The sequence below is a fragment of the Euprymna scolopes genome, chromosome 15, assembly GCF_053919585.1.
Source record: "Euprymna scolopes isolate OS-2025 chromosome 15, ASM5391958v1, whole genome shotgun sequence".
NCBI lineage: Eukaryota > Metazoa > Mollusca > Cephalopoda > Sepiida > Sepiolidae > Euprymna > Euprymna scolopes.
The window spans coordinates 101,962,914-101,969,899 of record NC_136496.1 but is presented as its reverse complement, the minus strand read 5'-3'; the positions used below and the strand labels follow the sequence as shown (position 1 = coordinate 101,969,899).

The window sequence follows — 6,986 nt, the reverse complement described above, 5'->3', positions numbered from 1 at the left end:
GTTCAATGTTGTACTGATTTATTCAGTCATCTGAATGATGAATATATATATATATATATAGGTTTTATTTATTTTACATAAGCATTAATATGTCACTACACATTCATGAGCATGTTTCAGTCAGCCAGTTACAAGTAACTCGAGGACTCTTTAGGCGATATTGCTTATACAAAATCTTATTCCGTATATATATATACATATATATGTATGTGTGTATATATATATATATATATATATATATATATATATATATATATATATATATATATATATATAATCTTTATTTTTTATTTTACTTTATTATTATAGATAAAATAATTTTGTGGTTGCGAGATCGAACTTAAGAATAGTCAGCCGTGTTGATAAGCTGAAGACACGACAAAACATGTGTCTATAGATAACTATTTTATCTATAACAATTAAATCATATATATATATATATATATATATATTAGTGATGGGACGATACAATTAACGATCCCGTTATAAATTTGCGATCCGGATACAATTTCTGATTCGATTCTTGTACAGCTTTTTAAGTCTAAATATAGTTTGTTTGTTGTTGGTTTTTCTTCTTTTTTGTTCATTTCTATATTACCCCTGTTATATTTGGGCAAATGTAAAAAAAACTAAACTAGTGTTAGTTGATTTATAGATTTTACTGGTAATTTTTAAATTAATAAATACTTATCATTTTATCATTAGTGCCAGAAATTGACAATATCATTTTAAACAAACAAAAACTATGATAAAAAAAAAAAAATGTAATACATCGTTTTGGCATTGGAAATTAGCCACGATATTTTCGATTATAATACCGATTTTGATATCTCATAAAATTCCGATTATTTTGATTCCGGTTCAGATTCGGATTAATCGTTCCAACAGTAATGAATCGCTTCTTAGCCTTTTGGCTAAGATCAAAGTGTAGTATCTTTGCCAGCATACTTTTTCTTTGCTCTTTGTGAAAGGATCCGCCACTGGGCTTTTTAGCTAGGTTAAGGCGATTTTCACTTACTAACTTTTGTTAGCAAGGACCAGACCCTTCTTTTAGAGAGCAGTAATTTATATATATATAAATATATTTAAAAACACCTATCGGCCGCGCTCTACTGCGATATAAGGACCAACTCAAATTCACCCTAAAAAACACCGGATTTGATCTTCACATCTAGGAAACAACATCTCAGGATCGGTGCCTGTGGTACCAATCCATCATACATGGTACCAAAGGATATGAGACAGAAAGAAGAAGACTGGTGGAGATCAAGAGGCAGGCAAGAAAAAATCGTGCTGAACAACAACGGCCCTGCCAAGCATTGCTTGCCTTCTCTACCCACGCAAATTCCACGCTCAGATTGGTCTGAGAAGCCATCTGCGATCCAAACACTGAGGGAAGAGGAAACTGAAATTCTTGGATACGAGAAATTGGCTGACGACGATATATATATATATATATATATATATATATATATATATATATATATATATATATATATATATATATATTCAAGCAAATATTATTAAATACAACGGAGACATTTTTTCTTATAATTCTTTTTTTCAATTTTTCAATTTTTCGTATTGTCTTTTTTGTTTCAAAATCAAAAATATTAATAAAGGATCCATACATGTTGCTGTTACGAGCGCTTTCGATTCGTCCATGAATCATCATCAGGTGTTAAAAATACAGGATTGCGAAAATGAGGATTAAAAATGAAAACTAAAATATATATATTCAGTGATGAGTTAAAATAAATGTACCTGTAGTAGAAACAATAGATATAATTATCAAGAACATTTATAATAATCCATCACTCCCCCCACTTAAAATTAACAAAAGAGTTTTAAAAAAATTGTTACTAATTTGCACTACAGAAGTACCCTTCTATGACCACAGTGGTAACATTTATACTCAAATAGACGGTGTGGCAATGGGATCAGTCCTCGGACCAACCCTAAGTGAATTCTATATGGCTGACTTAGAGAACAAAATATTTAAAAACAACATAAAACCCCCAATTTATGTACGCTACGTGGATGACATTCTCATTTTAGCTGAAAATAATGAACAGATACACCAATTACAGCACCTCTTTCAAGAAAATTCAATTTTAAAATTCACAGTAGAGTTAAATAATAACAATAAAATTCCATTTCTTGATGTCCTTATTGATACGTCTAATAACACTTGTAATACATCTGTATATAAAAAACCAACTAGCATAAACTCTAGCCGACTGAACTTTAAAAGTGAGTGTCCACAAAGGTACAAAATAGCCATAATAAAAAATTTACTAAATCGCGCAAAAATGATATCCTCCACAAAAAAAGCATTGCTAATTGAAATAAAAAACATTAAACAAGTACTCATCAATAATCATTTCCCCAATTACATTGTTGATGAACAAATAAAAAAAAATGCTACAATCTTCCGATAACCAGAATAATAACGTTAGCCAACATCGCAATGCAAACCCCATTAATATATTTTACCAAAATCAAATGACGCCTAATTTCAGAATCGAAGAAAATGCAATAAAAAATATTATACGAAGATACTTGACGCCTGTTGATAGTAATTTTAAAATTAAATTTATTATCTATTATAGGAAATTTCGAACACAAAACCTTGTGGTTAAAAACAACTCTTCACCGGTGATAAAAACGTTGGACCAAACCAATGTAGTGTATAAATTTAAATGCTCTATTGGAGAATGTAACTCCAAAAATAATACATACATTGGGCATACAACAACAACGTTGTCCCGGCGAATAACTATGCACCTTAACGACACAAGCGCGATTTACAAACATTTAAAAAAAGAACATAGCTGTCCCCCCTCCAATGTTAGAAAGGTCCTCGTTGACAACACAAAAATTATACAACGGGAAAATAATGTAAAAAAATTAAAGATTCTTGAAGCGTCGTACATTAGAACTCTTCAACCTAATATAAATGACATTGCATTTCAAAAAAGCAGTAACGTTCTGAAATGTCTTGCGTAGTCCGTGTTGGACGGACTTCGTACATTGTGTCTACGAACTTGCTGGTTTTAACACTCGAATTTTTAATCGACTTTTATTCTTAATCGACTTTTATTTTAACTCATCACTGAATATATATATTTTAGTTTTCATTTTTAATCCTCATTTTCGCAATCCTGTATTTTTAACACCTGATGATGATTCATGGACGAATCGAAAGCGCTCGTAACAGCAACATGTATGGATCCTTTATTAATATTTTTGATTTTGAAACAAAAAAGACAATACGAAAAATTGAAAAATTGAAAAAAAGAATTATAAGAAAAAATGTCTCCGTTGTATTTAATAATATTTGCTTGAATGAAAAAATGCTGCCTAAATATACCAATATATATATATATATATATATATATATATATATATATATATATATATATATATATCGAGAGAGAGAGAAAGAAAGAAAGAAAGAGAGATTAAAAGAGGGGGAGAGACCTGTTTAGCCTCATTTTTATATTGCATCACGAAGATTTTCATCAAGATATGACGCTACTAAACCTCGCGTCTAGAATTCTTATTCTGATTTTGATCAAAATCTATCATATGATTTTGGATTCTAGAGACTGTGTCGAATTTAAGGCTTGTTCTTTCCAAATTATAAGCGAATTGAAATTCAAAGAATTATTGCTTAACTAATTGTCCAATTATTTTGAATTAAATTGAATACAAAGCTGAAATATTTGAATTTTCAAACGAAAGCTTCTGCCCATCTGATGATTCCTGTAAACAATTTAAAGGAACTAAAATTTGGGGAATATTTACTTACCGATATATAATACCCAGCGTTAAACAAAACTAGATATAACTCGCATTACCCATCCTTATGCTTATCATTCATGTGAGAGGGTGAGAAAGACACTGGCTCTCTAAACAGCAAAGATAGTGGATGCATATCTGAAGATTTATTAATAAGAGATGTTGTAATACCTAGGGCTAGGACAACAGCATATTCTTTTCATTTTTTGGACTCTCGATTGTGTATCCGTTGATATCTTATATGCTTTTATATAGAGTGATATGGTTCTCGGTTGATTAACTGTGTCTAACTGTGCCAGATATATACCCGAGAGTCAAAACAATGAAAAGAATATTCTGCTGTCATAGCCCTAGTAATTACCAATGTTTTGATTAGATAGTTATGGAGAAACAGCTAAGTTTATTTTCAGGAACAGTTCATAATTACACACACACACACACACACACAAACACATACACACACACGCACGCATCTAAATATATGGGGGTAGGATAAAATGTGATCGCAGTGCTAAAAACTTTTCCTCCATGAGTTTTCCTCTTCATATGGTGCCAGGCAATTAATTAATGTAAGAATAATACTATTGAAACCTACAATATGTATGGTGAGTGCTTATTATCATACGTTGGTAGAATTTTGGTTGGTTAATTTAGTCATGTGACTAGAGTGAAAGGATGTGAATAGTATTAAAACATTGTTTCCCACAGAACATATCGATGCGTGACATTGAGGATGCATTTAATTAGAACCCGTGTTGCATGAATATCTTTGAAGTGAAACTCGCTAAAACAGCCTGTGGCATTTCTTTAATAAAAGAGAAAAATTAGGGTGTGTGCAGGCCGTTCCTCTTTTTACAGAAAATAGGAGAAATGCAGATTGGAAAGGAACATGGAGAAAAAATCCTGAAGCGAAGGATGAGGTTTGTTATTTAATTATTTAAAGGGCATGCGGCAAGCTTTGTTCGTTGCATGTTTCTCTATTTTGTAATGCAGGTCACCGGCGTTTCCTTCGCGGCAATAGCGTGTTATCTTGAAAGTGACAAGCAAGGGAATATCGCAGATGTTCTTGACACTATCAGAGGAGAACAATGTATCTTTACAATATCGAAATGGATTATATCAGTATATATATATATATATATATATATATATATATATATATATATATATATATATATATAGAGAGAGAGAGAGAGAGAGAGAGAGAAAGATAGATAGATAATCCTTTTCCATATATATATTATAAATATTTACTATATATATATATATATAGAGAGAGAGAGAGAAAGATAGATAGATAATCTTTTTCCATATATATATATTATAAATATTTACTATATATAATTATATATATATATATATATATATATATATATATAGTCATCCACATACAATTCTGTTTAGGCTGTTGCACATATATATATATATATATATATATATATATATATATATATATATATATATATATATATATATATATATATATATATACTCCTACAATTTTTTTTTTTTTTTTTTTGCGTATTGATATTCATATTAAAACCCCTTTTTCCTATTTATTTAAAAAGAAAATACAAAATTTCTCATATATGGGTTGTGGAAATGCATTCATTTGCAAAAGATTTAGCTAATTTGCATTTTAATTAATTCCTTATTACGTATTTTATTTCGGTTTTCTTATGGGATGATCATCTTTATTTAACTATTACAAGTAATTATATTCATGGAGATATTCAACATGATTTATACTTGCGTAATATTTGCATAATAAGTTTATAGTAAATACAAAAATCTTTCCATATATATTGATGTATACGTATGTATTTTTGTTTAAAAAAATTTGCCTACCAAATTCCTCCTAGAGTTTTGGGTCTACAGGCATGAAAATTCATATATAAGGTATTTGAATCCATGCAAAACTTTATATTTGTGTGTTAGCCCGTTAAAATCGGTACAAAAGTGTGAAAATTAAAAATAAATGAAATTTGCTAGGTAACGGTCGAACGCCGGCATTACTAATATGCATGCATAACGTAATAGCTATTGGTTTATGTTTTAATTTTTAACCTTGCAGCAAACATGTCTTCATAGCTCAGGCATTAATTAACGGCAGAGGAAAATAATTTGAGTATATACTATGCACTTATATGTATGTGTGTATATATATGAATGTGCATATATATATATATATATATATATATATATATATATATATATATATATATATATATATATATATATATATATATATATATATCTGTATGTAATATAAATTGGCGGTGCGTTTTTCTCTGCTAGTGGCGGGGAAGAAAAAATGTCGAGGCTTCAGATTGAACCTTTTTTTATAATCATTTTTTAATTCATTTCTTATTACGTTTCAACTCAGAGTGTTTCACTCTCTGCGCGTATCCTATCTAGTGGTTCGTCATTTTCTCTAGATCGTATTTTTATGGGGTCAATGGTCTCCAAATGACTTTTATTCCTATTTACGCGCTAATCACTAGCATGTGTACGCTTACTATTTAACAACAGATGAGATGGAATGCGGCATAACAGATTCCACAGTCCGAGACGGTTTAAATCAGACCAATTACGAACTTTTTAATCTCGTAAACAAGTAAATGTAAAATTGTATCTCGAATAAAATTTAACAGCGTCACATGAAAAGGTTAATTTATAGAAATATCAAGCTCTAACATATCGAGCCGTGAACGAAATAACATTGTGGGAATTGAAATTCCCAGCCAACGGACACACAGACACAAAACAGTACTCCCAGGCTAACTCGATTGTTGCCCTTTAACTTTGGTAACCGGAGAGCGACACAGCCACGCCAGTTCCTGTTTTATGGACCCCTATCTCTTTCTGCTAAACTCTTATCAAGTCAAGATGTGACAGAGCGCGCTCCTGGTTGGCATGGCCACCCAACCAACTCTCCCGACTAACCCATCAGCAAGTAACGTTACTCCTTTCTCAACGAACTCCTATTCTTACTATCGCTATATTCATTTCCTCACATGTATATTTATGTAAATAAATATGCATTCTTTTGTAATGTTATGACCCTTTAGATTGTGATCATAGCGTAGTATCTGTTAACTGTGGCAAGCGGGGTCAATGGTCAAAACATTATTATTATTGTTATTGTATTTTTGTTAATTGATTAATTAATCGCTGGATCA

At 30.5% G+C, this 6,986-nt stretch overlaps 1 pseudogene; it reads left to right on the top strand.

The window, feature by feature from the left end:
- Positions 1-894: 894 nt before the first annotated feature.
- LOC145294407 (U2 spliceosomal RNA) lies at positions 895-1,040 on the top strand (annotated as a pseudogene).
- Positions 1,041-6,986: the final 5,946 nt, after the last annotated feature.